The sequence below is a fragment of the Callithrix jacchus genome, chromosome 10 (genome assembly GCF_049354715.1).
Source record: "Callithrix jacchus isolate 240 chromosome 10, calJac240_pri, whole genome shotgun sequence".
Lineage (NCBI taxonomy): Eukaryota > Metazoa > Chordata > Mammalia > Primates > Cebidae > Callithrix > Callithrix jacchus.
The window spans coordinates 10,240,163-10,256,749 of NC_133511.1; the positions used below are offsets into that span (position 1 = coordinate 10,240,163).

Genomic DNA, 16,587 nt, shown 5'->3' on the forward strand with positions numbered 1-16,587 from the left:
TTTGGTATGCTGGAATCATCTCTGTATTCTAGGAATAACTCCTTCTTGATCACAGTGTATAATCCTTTTAATATGCAGCTGAATTCAGTTTCCAAGTATTTTTTTTTAAAGGATTTTTGCATCAATATTCATAAGGAATATTGGTTTGTACTTTTTTTTCCCTTGTAGCATCTTCATCTGGTTTTGGTATTTAGGCAACACTAGCCTCACAGCAAGAGTTAGGAAGTGCTCCTATTTTCAGTTTTTTGAAAAAGTTTGAAAAACATAGGTGTTGTTCTTTAAATGTGATAGAAATCACCAAGGAGCCATATACTTTTTTAGGGGGTGGGGGAGATTTTTGATTACTTATTCAATCTCATTATTAGCTATAGATCTATTTATATTTTCCATTTCTTCATGATTCACTCTAGGTAGGTTTTGTTTCTAGGAATTAGTCCATTTCATCTAAGTTACCCAATGTATTGGTGCCTAATTGCTTGTAGTACTCCTTATAATCCTTTTTATTTTTGTAGAATTAGTAGTACTGCCTTTGCTTTCAGTTCTGATTTTAGTAATTTGAGTTGTCTTTTTTCTTAGTCTAGGTAAAGGTTTGTCAATTTTGTTTATCTTTTCAAAGAAAACTTTTTATTTTATTGATGTTGTCTATTTTTCTAGTCTCCATTTCTTTCTTCTCTAATCTTCATTATTCTTTGCCTTCTATGTGTTTTAAGCTTAATCTCCTCCCTTTTTTTCAAATTTTTTAAGGTAGAATTATTTCTCTCCTCAGTTCTGTCAGTTTTTGCTTCATATGTTTAGGGCTCTGTTTTTAGATCCATATATATTTATAGTTGTTATTTATTTCTGATGAATTGACACTTTATTCATTATAAAAAGTTCTTCATCTTTAATAACAATTTGTCCTAAAGTATTTTTTGTCAGATATTAGGATAGCCATTTTAGCTCCCTTTTGGTAACTGTTTGCATGGTATATCTTTTCTGATTCTTTTAAACTACTTGTGTCTTTGAATCAAAAATATGTCTTATAAACAGTATATAGTTAGGTAAAACAAACCTATTCTACCAATTTCTGCCTTATGATTGGACTGCTTAATCTATTTGCACTCAGTGTAATTGTGATATGTTAAGTTTACATCTGTCATTTTGTTGTTTCCTCTGTCTTATGTATTTTTTGTTCCTCTATTCCTGCATCATTTCTTTGTTCACATTAAATCGCTGTTTTATATAACATGATTTCAATTTCCATTGTTTCTTTTAACACATATTTTTAGTTCTTTTACTATATATTTTAGTTTATTATATATTTTCTTAATGGCTACCCTGGGAATTAGAATCAATATCTTTTTTTTTTTGGCAATTTTATTAGTTTATTTGATGTATTTGACGATCAGCGATTAGTTCTCATCCATATTGACTGTCTGTAGACTTTAGAAAGTGGTAACAGGTACATAGGTAACCAAAGTATAGAGCTTATTTGGTGAATCTTCATCCTCATTACATTTTCTGGACAACCACACACTGATTCGGTGTGGGGCATTCCTTATTCCTTTGGCCTGGTATCAATGCGCACATCTGGAGTTCCCATCTCCTTCACAGCAAATTTCCGAATCTCTTTGAGTGCCCGAGGGGCACGCTTCTTGAAGCCCACTCCATGGATGTGCCTGTGCATGTTGATGGTGTATTCTCGGGTCACCACCTCGTTGATGGCAGAACGGCCCTTTTTCTTCTCGGCACCCTTCTTTGCGGGAGCCATTCTGTCCGGTCCGAGCTGGAAAGGAAAGCCAACATCTTAACTTACAAAAATCTAGTTTGGATTAATACCGACTTAATTTCAATAGTTTAAAAAAGTTTGCTCCAATATAACTCTATCCCCTCTCCTCTTCTTCATGTAATTTGTATCATTGGTATACAAATTACATTTTATACATTATATGTCAATGCAGTGCATATTTAAAAAATAATTAGTTATCTTTTAAAATATATAGAAGAAAAATAATTACAAGCAAAAATACATTTAAACCATCTGTTAAATTTACCCCACTCCAAGATACCACTTACACTAAAATGCCTCTGACCCAGTTATCTGGGCGCTGTGTGTGAGCACCTGTAGAGCCATAACCTAAAAGATTTAGGTCACTAACGAACAACAACTATGGGATTCCCCAGAAAACTCTGACAAAGATTAACTAATATCCGTTGGTGACCATAGAAGGTTATCCAGTTCAGCTCTAATAGTGAAATGAAAGCAACTAGATCCAGCCCCTAGATCTAACAGGTGATGATGATGTGCCCAGCATCAGCAGCAGTAGCAGTAGTGATGGTAGACAGAGGTATCTTGAGGCTGTTGAGCTTTCAGTGGCAATGCCAACCCCTCAACTTTGGCAGCTTCAACTGTTGTATGAAGTTCTATTCTGGACTACGCAGTGCTCAAAGAGAAACTGGGGCTGATCTCTTGGACCTACTCCTTCCCTAAATAAGAAACCCTGGGAGAGTCAGCATTATATGAATTTAAATATTAAGTGGCTTTCTTTTAAATCGTAAGTAGTGGACAGAAATGTAGGCAGCAAATTTTAGTAAGAGCCCTGCCAGTGAAAAGCAAATGAATAAACAAGCAATACTATTGTCCAACAGATTATTTCTCTTTCTTCCAGTTCATTTGCTTGATGAGATTTACAAAATCTAGAGGCCCCTCAAGAGTGGGGCCAACACCTTATGCACCTGCAAGGGGACTCAGAATAATCACAGTAGCTAACCCTTCTCTTACTCTGTGCCAGGCGCGGTGCTTCTCAGAGTATGAGCTGCGGATCATTGTTGGTCCGTGATCTGTTTGTTAATGATCCATGGCAGCGAGCACACAAATTGAGAAGAAGCGTTGAAACGTGTGTATAGCAATCTGACATTGCTGCAACTTGCAAGTAGGTCATCATTTTCAACAAGCTTTACACAAATGTCAGTCCCCGTTTGATAAAACTAAAACCAATAAATAAAAACGGAGGCTTTTGTTTAGTTAGCTTGAAAAGTACTGTTCTGTAACATGATTATTTTTTCCACTTTACAGATGAGGAAAAAAACTTAGATTAATTACTTGCCCAGGATACAATTAACAAGTAGATGCTGGAATTTGAACCCAGGTGACCTGACTTCATGTCTGTGGTCTCAGGGAGCATACTGTGAGCCCCAAGAAGCAGCTCCCCACCCCACTGACAGACACGTGGCCTCTAGTTGTGGCTGCAGCAGCTTTTAGCAGACCCCTTCCATTTAAATGACTCCATCCTTGAGCTGACCTGTCATTGGTCAGAAGGTGAGCAGGGGTAGCTAATGAGGCCTGGCCACTAAGGTGGAAGACTGGGACATAGGTATTTGTGTTAATAATCATGTATGTCCAGAAAGCCAGGGGTTCCAGCCACAGAACTGAGGGTCAACACACAATACTAATTACCATGAATTCACATCTGTGATCAATTCACATTTTCTCACTTTGAGCTCAGGCCTGCTCTATGGGGACTAATGCGAAGAGGTGTAAAAATAAGTTCTGTTTCCAGCCAGATTAATTACAGGCTCTGCTGAGGCCGCAGTGCAGACTGCCTGGGCTGCAAGACTGATTGGCTTAGACCCCAGATCCAGCTGAAGGAAGGCTGCATGGGCTGGCCCAAGGCTGCCCGAGGGGGAGCGACTGAAGTCAGAGAGGCAGTCCTGCCCTGCCACTGTCCAGCTGTGGCTCACCCTGTGGCCTCCTCCTGCGGGCCTTCCCTCCATATGCACCCATCCATCTTAGAGACTTGCAGGAAAGATTAAAACGAGCCAGCGTCTGTAAAAACCCAGGGCATGACACAGAGTATAGGGGATGCCCAACAGAAGCTAGTTATAATGTTGTTATTAGCAGTGTTATTAATTTTTATTGTTATTTATTTTCTTTTTTACATATCCTTCTCCTCCTACTAAATCCTAAGTTCTTTGAGAGCAGGGACTTTCATTCTTTCAGAAAAATACAGGGTGCAGAAAAAATACAGTCAATGTGTATGCCTTTGATGCATGATTTTCCAAGCCACGAAATGAGTTGTGAAGTTAAGACACTTCTGAGAAACAGCTATAGCGAGTTGCTGGCTTTGCCTAGAGACAGAAGTCGTGGGTGGTGGTGCAGGGTGAGTCTCTTATGTAAGGGATAGATGATGGGTGACATAGGTAAAATCATGTTTTCTGTTCCTGCTGACAAGAGGGCATCAGTACACTTGCCGGGATGAAATGTGTTTGCCAAACGGAAGGCTTTGCTGGGAATTTGTGGGGGCTCCTTCAGAGGTGTCCCAAGAGAAAAGGCAGGGATGATGAATGTGGCTTCATGAGAGCAGGGGTCTCTGCCCCTACTGAGTTGGAATCTTGAAGGAGTGGTGACCTCAGAGCCTGTCCATGGGCCATATGGGGGCCCAGTGGTCCAGGTCACCCTGTGACAACATGGCTCCTGCAGAGCTTGCAGGGAAACAGCAGCCCAGCCAGACACGGGGTGGGGCGTTTCTGAACAAAGGTTTGGGCCAATCAAGAATCAGAGCTCCTAACAACAGTAACAAGATGCGTTGAGCTGGGCACTCACTAAGCATCTGCCCTCGTTTATTTGATAAGTTCTCATAACAACCTTCGACGACAAATACTAGCAGCATCCCCATTTTACCTATGAGGAAACTGAGACTCAGGTAAGGCAAGCAGCTGGTTCAGTGTTATAAAGTAAATACGTTTTCGGAACCCTCAGCCTCAGTCTCCTCTTCCTCGGGGCATACGTTTTTTTCCCCCTCCTACTGTGTGAGCTGTGGTGGGAATGTTAATCAGAATGCCTAATTTTTTCTAGTCTTGGGGTCAGGTAAGTACCTAAGTCAGGATAAGCAAACTCTCCTTCCTGGGCCTCTGAGGGGAGGCTCACTGATGGGGGAAATGGAGGAAATAGATTCACTCCAGCTCGGCTCTGGGACAAGATGTCTGTGGAGCTCCGGCTGTGTCTGTGGAACTTTTGCTGCATAGATATAGGGGACTATCCTGGCTCCATCCTGCCTGCTTCCCTAGCCGCTTCCCAGCAGTCACCTAATAAACATCCTTAGAGCTGGAGTTAGCCCGAATTGGTTTCTGTCCCTTGTGACCACTGAGCCCTGACTGACACAATCACAGGCTGGTGAGCAGAGGCACCAGGACCTGGGTCCCGGCAGCCTGGCTCCAGAATGTGCCCTCCCCCATAGCTTCAGGCCATGCCAATGGCCCTCCCTGGACTTGGGTCCAGGCAGCCTGGCTCCAGAATGTGCCCTCCCCCAATGGCTCCAGGCCAAGCCACCACAGAGTCCCCTCTGTGGAACCCTCAGGATGGAAAGAAGGGAGTCTGGGAAGGCCGAGGGTGCCCACTGAGAGTTGACGGACAGGAACCTTTGCTTCTCTGGCCATCAGTGCGCATGAGGAGCTCAGGTTCCAAGTTTCCAAGTGACGTGCCTCCCATTCTGGCTATATATACATCTTCTGAGTGATGCTCAGAGGTGGTGGCCTTGGTCCTATCTCCTGATGACTGTGGGCCTGCTCAGGCCAACAGTTCAGCTCCTAGGATGGTCCTGAGGCCACCGCCCACCTTTTCCCCAGGTCTTGATCTGGCTTGCCTTCCCCACAGCTGTCTCTGTCTTCTAGGCTGCCTCCTTCCTGCTCTTAGAAGGGCCTGGTACCAGCCATGGAAGCTGTGATGTGGTATCATCCATAGTCAGCAGCTTCCATCTCCGCTATCCTGGAAGGAAGGGCTTAGTTCCCAGGTACAGAAATAGGAAGTTTCAGGAAGCTGGTGAGAGAGCGTGGCTGTGGTTGGGGCTGCAGACACACCTGTGTGAGGCTGGGCTATGCTCTGCCCCACAAGGGCTAATGCCTCCAAGCAACTGTTCTCCACTTACGTTGGCTTCTCTGATTCCCTTAAAGAGTGTTCTGCCCAGTTGGCCAGATCCACTGCACAGGCAATCCAGTTTGGTTGGGAAAATGCCAGCCAGATCATTTTCCAATCTGATGTGTTTCTTTGCCCAACCTGAGATTCTTCCATCAGACTCTGAATTTTTTCCTATTTTTCCTGGCTCATTACACGGCTCTCTGGCCCATCTCTTGGGCATCAGACCTCCTGAAGTCCTGCATTCCGAAGGCCAGCAAAGAGGCTCAGGGTAAAAAACATGGCTTAAAGAAAAAAAAAAAACCTTAGAGAATAGGCAACGAATATGTGATTCAGTGAACTCATTCAGCAATGTGGAAGAGATTAGTTTTCAATTACTTTAAATTTGAAAAGCAAAATAAATACTAATAGACTGAAGCAATTCATTAATCTTATGATGCCATTTCTTTTCATTTGATACAGAGCATAATTGATTACAATCTATTTACTTTTATTTAATTTTTGAGTAGGTGATACAGGCACGTGGGTCACAAAGCAGTAATTATACAAATGTAAACAGAAAGTTTCCTTTCCAGCTTTGTTCCTCATCTCCCCTGCCCCACAAAGAACCACAAATCAAATGTTTTTCAATGACTAAAGTCTGTCTTTTTAACCATCTTTGTCCTCCCCTGGGCTTAGTTTTAACTTAATTTTATCCCACAGATTAAAAAAAGAAACTATTTTCTCACATCTTTTGAGAAGATTTTTGCTTTAAAAAAATGGTATGTGATACATAACCGAGACTGTGTTGCCATCTTTGAAATTCTTGTTCCTGGTGTTTTTATAAGCCAGATTCTACACTGACCTCAGATGACCTGATAAGAAGTTTCATGTCTCAAAATCCCAGAAAAATTTGTTGAACGTCAACTGGAATCTTGAGGTCCATGTAGTCAATGATAAGTACCATGTCCAAAGTCATCCGAAGTGGCAATGAGAAGTTAAAACCCTGAAAAGGATCTCTGGCCAGTCATGCTCTCTGTCCCTTCAGGGCCTCAAACTGTCAGTAAGAGCATGTTCTTTTAGACCAAACCAGAGAAGTGTCAGGGGACAGTCGTGTTCCTTGGGAAATGCCTTCAGCTCATATCAACAACCATGCACCAAACTGTGTGCCAAGTCCGAGAAGGAAAACACAGGATGGTTTTTAGGTATTTGGACGTTTTGGCTCTGGCTGGTATGCGGAGAAAGAGGGAGAGAGAGAGTATGCTAGAACAAGAGCAGTGGAAAGAATGGTCTTCAATTCTGGCCACACATTAGAATCATCTAGGGAGAATCTTTAGAACTAGTGATCCCTGAGCCTCACATCCTAGAGTTTCTGGGGTCTGCTTTACTTGATCTGGAGTGGAGCCTAGGTATGAATGTGTTTTAACATTGTCTCTAGGTGGTTTGACTGTGTGGCCAGTTGGTGAACTCTAAGGTCATTAGAGTCCAAAATATGTATTTTGAATCTCATTGAGTCACAACAGCATGTGATCACAACTTATACGGAGCAGGTTTCATTATAGACATCATTTTGCTCGTAGAGAGTAAGCGGACCAATAGAAATGGTTTTCCCTTGTGGTTTCTGAATAAAGTCATCATTTTTATGTGACTCTGGCTGGAGCCAAGGTTAAAACAAAAACAAGCAGTTTGGCCAGAATAATTTGGATGGCCCCTACCTTTACGGCTCAGTGTCTTGCCACTCTCTTCTTCTATGTTTTCCTCATTGATTTTCTCTATACAGTGATCATTGCCATCTTCTCTCAAAATAAGCATTTCCAGAGCTCCTAGTGGCTTAGAAAGGACACTTTTCAAATTGGTCTGAAGGTCACGTTATGCCTGGAGAGTCACAGTGTATGGCTCTAAGGATATAAAGTATATAATAATAATTATTTTTTTTTGAGACACAGTCTCGCTCTGTCGCCCAGGCTGGAAAGCAGTGGCAGTGGTACAATCTTGGCTCACTTCAGCCTGCACCTCCCTGGTTCAGGCGAGGTGAACCTCACTTCTCAAGTAGCTGGAATTACCAGCATGCGCCACCATGCCTGTCTATTTTTATTTTTTACTTTTAGTAGAGATGGGGTTTCACCATGTTGGCCAGCCTGGTCTTGAACTCCTGTCCTCAAGTGATCTGCCTGCCCTGGCCTCCCAAAGTGTTGGGATTATAGGTGTGAACTATCATGCTCGACCTAAAGCATGTGACTTTGTTTAATCCAGTGTTTCCCAAACTCATTTGACCACAGAACACTTTCCGTGAACATAGGTGTGATGTAGACATGGTCCACAGACCTGAGCTTGCATCATGAATGAAGGGAGGTCTGTTTGCACATCTCCAAGGTGGCCTTCAGTGATGCTCACCTTATGGCCCTTATGTTCTTAGGAGGTCTGCCCCATCTTGAATCATGGCTGAGCTGTATGGCCAATATGGGATAGTATGTGACCTCTAAGGCTAGCTAATGAAGGGGGTGTGGCTTCCGCCTTGTTTTCTTGTGTTGCTTCTTCTGGGGAAGCCAGCCACTATATTGTGAGGACACCAGAGTAGCCTTGTGAAGTGGTCCACATAGTGGAGAATGGTGGCCTCACATCCACAGCCAGCACCACTGTGGCCAAGCAACCTTAGAAGTGGACCCTCTGGTCACAGACATTTCTCCAGCTGACCAGCATCTTGATGAGAACTCATGAGAGCCAGAAGCACCAGCTAAGCTCTCTCAAATTCCTAACTCACAGAAACTGTGAGAATTAATCAATGTTTATTGTTGTTTTAAGCCACTATGTTTTGGGGTAATTTGTTATTTAGCAATAGGTAACTACACAACTGGAGATTTTACCTTTGCGTCTCAGTTTCCTCACCTGTAAAGTGGACATCACAGTACCTTCTTTGTAAGGTTATCATGCCAATCTTAAAAGGAGAAAATGCCTGACCTACAGTATGTGATCAATAATTGGTAGCTATTTTTATAAACTCTTTTCCATTCTGATCGGTCTCTTTTGTGACCATTGTCTTAAAACCTTATTGCACGATTTCATTTTAACTATTTTTGCTTGAACTGATAATTCCAACTAGATGGAAAGCTTCTTGTCTTTCACTTATTTTGTCTCACCTGACAACATGTAGAAAACAGTCTTTTGGATTCACAGTATAAGTGGTAACAGGTGGGCTCTTTAAAGGCCCATTTCTGGGCCGGGTGCGGTGGCTCACGTCTGTAATCCCAGCACTTTGGGAGGCCGAGGCGGGTGGATCACGAGGTCGAGAGAGCGAGACTAACCTGGTCAACATGGTGAAACCCCGTCTCTACTAAAAATACAAAACATTAGCTGGGCATGGTGGCGCATGCCTGTAATCCCAGCTACTCAGGAGGCTGAGGCAGGAGAATTGCCTGAACCCAGGAGGCGGAGGTTGCGGTGAGCCCAGATCGCGCCATTGCACTCCAGCCTGGGTAACAAGAGTGAAACTCCATCTCAAAAAAAAAAAAAGGCTCATTTTGTTTGATCTCCTTTGGGGGTCTTGCTGACCATCTCTACCTACTACTTCATCTTACAGCCAAGTGTGGGCCTGCTGTCTGCTATGCAACTAGGCTTTAGAGCCATAGCACAGCCTCATTCTTGTTCCTAACCTTGGGGGGGGGTCCCATCTTGCCAGGTAAGGGGTAGAGATCTCAGGTGACAGTGAGCCTCAGTAGGAACATTTACTACTCAAGTACTGTGGTTCCCTCTGTCTGAGAGGCTTCTAAATCTCTCCACTTCTGTGTCCCCACTGCTGCCACCCTAGGCCAGGCTATCATTATCTCTGAGCTGTCACGATAGCTTGCCACCTGCTTCTAGGATTGTCCCCGATTCCCTGAAATTATGCCCAATATTTCAGCTAGAATAATATTCCTTAAGTTTAAATTTGATTATGTCATGTCCCTGCTCTGAACTCTCTTTTTTTAATTGCATTTTAGGTTTTGGGGTACATGTGAAGAACTTGCATAGGTACACACATGGCAGTGTGATTTGCTGCCTTCCTCCCCATCACCTATATCTTTTAAATGATTTGCAAGATCTCATGTCTGTCCACCCTTCCAGTCCCACCTCCCCACAATATCTATTTGCAGTTTCCAAATGTGATAATCTGCTTCTAGTCTCTTAAGCTTTGCACATAATTTCCTCTCTGCTTTAGGTCACATAATGTACAAAGTTCCAGAGAGTCCTCCAGATAGCCCTACCATCAAAAAGCCATGGTTCTCTCATCCCAGATTGGCTGTTGCTGATAAAACTTCACCATTCACTAGTGAGACACTCCAGAGTTTAATAAGCATTTCCTTCTTTTAGATTCCAGATGATTGGCAGCATGAATGGGTGGGGGTCAGAAAGTTACACAGGAGTTTCGCTTCTTGGCGTTAAAGACCATGTACTTTGGGTGATTACCTAAACCAATCTGGCTTACTTGGGTCAGTGGGCAAGAGCAGTTAGATGTGGAGGGAAAAAAGACCCGGTTAGAATTCTGGAGCCCAAGGGTCAATACGTGGACCACCACCCAGCCCTGACTCTTCTGAACTCCAGACCTGGAAAGCCAATTGCCAACTGGACATCTCTACTCACATGTCCTGTAGACAGCTCAAACTTCTCATGTCTATGACCAAACTCACTGCAGGCTCTCTCAAGCCTTCCCTTCCTTTGGTAGTATGTCAGTAAAGTAATGGAGCCATTAATCACCCAGTCCCTGGGCCAGAAACCTGGATGCCCTTCTGTGCCCATCTCCAAATCTCAGACACAGTCGCTTACCATGTCCTGCCTGTTGAATATTTCTTCTGGGTGGATCTTTTCCTTTCTGTCCACACTGCTTCTGCCTTGGCTCTGATGGACATCTCTGTCCCGCCCTATTGCTACATCAGTTTCTCAAGAGTGTCTCTGCTTCCGATTGTATCTTTCTCCATACACTCCCATAATGATATTTGGACAATGCAAAACTCTCCTGATTATAATTCCCCAGTGACGCCTTTCATCTGTAAGGTCGAGTCCCACATCCTCGCCATTGTACCCAGGGACCTTGATGAGGGGCTCCTGCCCTCCTGTGCAGCCTCCCCTTGGATGGCACCCCACTCGCATCCTACAGCCTGGCCATGGTAAGCTCATGCTGTTGTACTGTTCCTTCAGGCTGTGAAGTGTCACCTCCCCCACATCCCCAATGCCTTTTCATACCCCCCTCACTTGGAAAGTTCCCAAACAGCACATCAAAGGCATCTTAAAGTCTTGAAAGACCTTCTGAGACTCGGTTTAAACACAGTCTTGCTGGAGCCTTTCCTGACCACCACCCTGTCCTCTCCCACTTGGCTGAGCGCTTTCAGGCTGGGTGTTCCCCATTTCAGCAGCAACTGGCTGACTGCGGGAGGGGGTGTGGAAGATGAAGTTCCAGCCGGTCAGGCAGCGATATGAAAGGTTTGCTCAGCGGAAATCATCAGTGGAAGGGAGGGTGATCCAGGATTAACTCTACTCTGAGTTTGGCACCAACACTTTGGCCCTCAGCCTATATGAAACCAGAGTGGGGCTGAAGGAGACGAGGCTGCTGGCTGCAAGAAGTCTCCCTAGGGGACAGCAAGGGGTGGCAGACGTGGTCTCTGGCCCCTTGAACCTTCCATGCTTCTTGCTTTGGTGTTTGTGGAAATCTCAGTGCAAATGTGTGGTGGGGTGGGAGAGGGGGCTCCAGACAGGAGGGAGGAAGAGAGAAAGAGACGATCCTTGAGCATGGACAGCCGGTTGGAGGAGGCCGAGGCCTTTAGAGTTGGGGAGGGAAGGATCAGGGCCCCACTGGAAAGGGGGAAGGGTGTGTCACCTCATTTAAAAACTCTTAACTCTGTGAGAGGTATAGAAAACAAAGAAGAAATAAAATAAAATAAAAACTCCTTACCAGGCAGCCTGACGTTAAGGTTTGCGCCTCCTTGCACTACCCATCCAGAATCCTCCTTCCACATTGCCTTGGGAAAGCAAAGGCGAGTAGTGAGCAAGGGGTAAGATGCACCCACCCTTCCTGCCTCCAGCCACTTACCCAAGACTCAGTGATCACGGAGACCCACCTCCCCACAACAGATACTCCTATCGTGCCCGCAAATGAGAGACAACAGCCTAGGAAAGGAACCCTGCGTGCAGCATGTGATCCTGAGGTGGCTGACTCCGCGGGCCCCTGCAGCACTGGCGGTGCTTTCCCAAGCACCATGTTTTTGATTTAACCAATTCAGAAAGGAGTTAACTTCTCCTGAAGAGTTTCACATAATTGGAAACATGCATTCTGGCAAAGACAGATGGAGAAATTCTTGGTACAACTCCAGCGAAAAGGCCAATTTATCAACTGCAGTGGGACTGACAGAGGCTGGTCTGCCACAGCCTGGGAATTGAGGCAGGCGACGAAGCCCAGGGCTGATGGTAGGCAGGCAGGGAGGCAGGGAGGTAGGTAGGTAGCTGCCTGAATGGTGATGCCAAGCTGGACAAAAAGGCATATGGAGAGAGCTTTATAAATGAAAGGAGCAGGCAGTACTGAGAAGATGGAATCATTTTCCCTAAAGTGATAGCAAACATTTTTTCCAGTGAGAAAAAAAATGAGAGGTTAGATTACACCGGTAATCCCAGCACTTTCAGAGGCTGAACTACGTGGATCACCTGAAGTCAGGAGTTTGAGACCAGCCTGGCCAACATGGTGAAACCTCATTTCTATTAAAAATGTAAAAAATTAGCCAGGCTTGGTAGCATGTGCCTGTAGTTCCAGCTTTTCAGGAGGCTGAGGCAGGAGAATTGCTTGAATCTGGGAGGCGGAGGTTGCAGTGAGCAGAGATCAGACTACTGCACTCCAGCTTGTGTGACAGAGTGAGACTCCATCTCAAACCAAAAAAGGAAAAAAAATGAGAAATGTGACTCAGACTGGTGACATGTTAGTGAGTAACAGAGGGCTTAATATGACGCTTAGGTGTGTAGATGATCAATGTTTTGCCCACATTGTGTGGTGTAGGCGGGGACAGAAGGTGAGTTCTTTCTGCCACTTACTGACACATTTCTTAGCTTCTCAAAGCCTGATTTCTCATAGATAAACTACCCACAGAGCTGTCATTAGGATTTAAAAATTACTTATAAAGTATGCCCGGTACAGTTCCTGATGCTCCATTTGAAGGATGACCTTGCAGGTAACCTCAGATGCCTGGATGCATACCATTTATAAGATCTTGCCAGCTAGTCCGGAAGGGAGAGGAGGTGCCACCTCACCAAACATTGCGGTCCCTGGGCCATTTGTTTCAGTGCCTATGTGGTTGGGGATGCTCTCTGCGAGGGCCTATGATACTCCACTTGGCTGTGCTCTTGTCTGCTCCTGATGTCATCCTTGGACCTCTGGCTCGGCCTCCCCCAGGTCCCAATCTCTGCCCTCTGTGCCTCTCCCCTGACCCTAAGCAGACTGCTCTCGGTTCCCAAAGACTTGGGTGTGTCTATTCACCTTCTCTGATTCACAAGAAGCTTCTTGGAATGATTACAGTGACTCAATTTCTATAGAAATAAAGTTATCCAGTAGCCTCCTGCCCTTTTAGAACAAGTTCTTTCCTGGATTTGAGATGCGGTTTCTTGGCAGTGAAGAGCCAGGCTTTGACGTGTGCAGGCCTGAATTCTAACTCTGGCTCAGTTACTCACTTCCAGCAGTGTGACTTTAGGTGAGTTGCTTAACTTCTCTGAATTTCATTTAAATAAACTGTAAATAAGGGCGGGACGCAGTGGCTCATGCCTCTAATCCCAGCACTTTGGGAGGCTGAGGGTGGGTGGATCACTTGATGTCAGGAGTTCAAGACCAGCCAGGTAAACATGGTGAAACCCTGTCTCTACTAAGAACATAAAAAAATTAGCTGGGCATGGTGATGTGCGCCTGTAATCGCAGCTGCTTGGGAGGCTGAGGTGAGAGAACTGCTTGAACCCAGGAGGCAGAGGTTGCAGTGAGCTGAGATCACACCACTGCACTCCAGCCTGGGACAGAGTGAGACTTCGTCTCAAAAACAAACAAACAAACAAACAATCAACCCTATAAAGTAAGAATAACAACAAGTTCATAGTGATATTCTGGAGATTTAAAAAGGATCTAGCACTTGGGAAATGTTTAGTAAATGGTAGCTATAAAAGTAGGGTTTGTAATGGGTGTACATCAGTGTGTGCATATGCTGCACACACAAATATAAACAACCTCCACCCCTCCTCCAATGCGCAGCTTTATCTGGGGTCACAGATAAAATAATTACTGAGAATCAGGTGACTCAGTTGGGACCTGGCTTCTAATGCAGGCACTGCCTCTAATCAGCTGAGTGACCCTGGAGGAGAGGCCCCCTCATGTAGCTGATTCTCTGGAAGCTTCTGTGAAGTCTGGGCATAAAGCAGGCACTTGTTGTAAACTGAGACATGGAGCACCATGCTGGGTGCAGGCTTTGGGAAGCAGGGACCCTCACAGGGGCTCACACTTGTCAAGAAGGAGCTGTGGAAAAAAGGGGAGGGGCTGCTGCCTCCTGACTCTGCTTCTCCTCCAGCTTCCTTGGCCACTGCAGCCATGTGGATTGCGGGAGAGGCCTCTCCAGTCTGCCTTTTCCTTTGCTGAGCGCGAGGCTGCTGCCAAACCGAGGCTGGTTGTTTCTTGAGCTCCTGCTCAGGTGGCAGCAACTTCCCAGATAAAAGCAGGGTCCTCTGTGACCCCAGGAGCCCACCATGTGCTGGAAATGGGCTCTTAACACTGGGATCAGACCCTTGGGGCTTTAGTAATCCTGGTTCATAAGTTGGATATTGGACTATTGTTCTGGCATGTAAACAGAATACTTCAAAAATCCAGGCCTTAGAAAACCAGGAATAAGATACAGTTGAGATGCAGGGGCAGTGGGGTCTAGAAGAACATGGACTAAGAGGAAGGAAAAGGAGCCAGTATAGATATGAAAACCTACGTGTCTGACATTGCACTTAGCATGTCGCATATATTCTCATCTCGTTTACACTCTTCAGCAATACACAGCACTGTTGACAGTCCCATGTCAGAGATGAAGAAGTTAAGGCTGATAGCTTCAGTGACTGGCCCAAGGTCACCCAACTGGTGGGTGAGTCCTGGTGCCAGGATTTGAGTGGAGGTTTTCTGACTTCACAGCATAAGCGCTAAACCACTAAACGTTATGAGCTAAGAGATATTCAGTTCTCTCCACAGCCCTGGGAGGTGCAGGCATCACTATTCTGATTTTCCTGTTGTGAGAAGTATGACCCAGACTTTCCCAGAGATTCCCAGCAGGGATCTGAACCTGGGTCTGTCTCGCAGCAAAGCCTGTGTGAGAGCAGCACCTTCCTGGTCTCCACCGGACACGGGGAGGGCTGCTTGGACTTCCCTCGAGACAGGGCAAGTGCGAGTGGAATTTTGTGATCCCTGCGGGACTGAGGACTTTTAATCATTTTCATAGCACTCACCACTTCTGTCCATTTAAAAACAAATTTAACATCAAGAGGAAGCATCACATTTAGGAGGGATTTGTTGAATCTGGTACTGTATTAAGACAGCCATTTCAACTCACTCAAAGTATGAAAAGTATTTTACATTTAAGCAAACAAAAGTCTCAGGCGTCCACTAATAATTATGCAACCCCACATTTATGGTTCCTAGGTCTCATTGGATAAGATGTGAGGCACAACAACGAACTTGTTAGGTTATGACACATTAGAAGAAGCATGTGAAATATTTATTAAAGCAACAGACAGTGATGAAATCGACAGCTTGGGGCCTGATGCTTGAGGATGAGAATGCGAATTTTGAATAAACACCAAATTTGCCCTTTGGTAATATTCATTTACATCTGTCACAAAAGGTCAAGAGACCCAGAAAATCTGCATAAAAATATAATTAACAAGCAGGTGGAGGCGAGCAGGGAAAGCAGGCCCAGGAGAGGTGTGAAAAAGCTTCAGAATGTCTAGAAGGATTCCTCTTCAGTGCGTGTGGGCAAGGAGCTTAGATTCATTGTGGGCTACTTCCTAGGCAAAAATGTAACACCCAATATGCCAATGAAGAGAGCTCGAAGGAGGGGTTTCCAGCAGTGCCTCCTCTTGAGGGTGGTGAAGAGAGTCATTTACAAGCCTCTATTTGTCATTATTATACTCTCTCATCATTTATAAATCGGCTGGGTACAGTATGATTCATGCCTGTAATCCCAGCACTTTGGGAGGCTGAGGTGGGTGGATCACCTGAGCTGGGAGTTCAAGACCAGCCTGACCAACATGGAGAAGCCTTGTCTCTATTAAAAATACAAAATTAGCCGGGTGTGGTGGCGCATGCTGGTAAACCCAGCTACTTGAGTCTGAGGCAGGGGAATCACTTGAACCCGGGAGGTGGAGGTTGTGGTGAGCCAAGATGGTGCCACTGGGCAACAAAAGTGAAACTCCCTCTAAAAAAAAAAAAGACAATTTGGGCTGGATGGTGAAAGGCTGTGGTGGGAGGATGACTTGAGTTCAGGAGTTTGGGACCAGGCTAGGCAACATAGCAAGACCCTGTTGCTACTTAAACAAAATTGAAAAATTAGCCAGGCACAGTGGCATACATCTGTAGTCCCAGCTACTTGGGAGGCTGAGGTGGGAGGATCACTTGAGTGTGGAGGTCAAAGGTTGCAGTGAGCCATGATGGCATCACTGCATTCCAGCCTGAGTGACAGAGTGAGACCCTG

General features: G+C 45.0%; 1 pseudogene across 1 annotated transcript; it reads right to left on the reverse strand.

Moving 5' to 3' along the window:
* Positions 1 to 914: 914 nt before the first annotated feature.
* On the reverse strand, positions 915 to 13,889 carry LOC128929070 (large ribosomal subunit protein eL31 pseudogene; annotated as a pseudogene). Its single transcript, XR_013523030.1, has 2 exons — positions 11,793 to 13,889; positions 915 to 1,765 (listed from the first exon to the last, which is right to left on the reverse strand). The product of XR_013523030.1 is annotated as a large ribosomal subunit protein eL31 pseudogene (transcript).
* Positions 13,890 to 16,587: the final 2,698 nt, after the last annotated feature.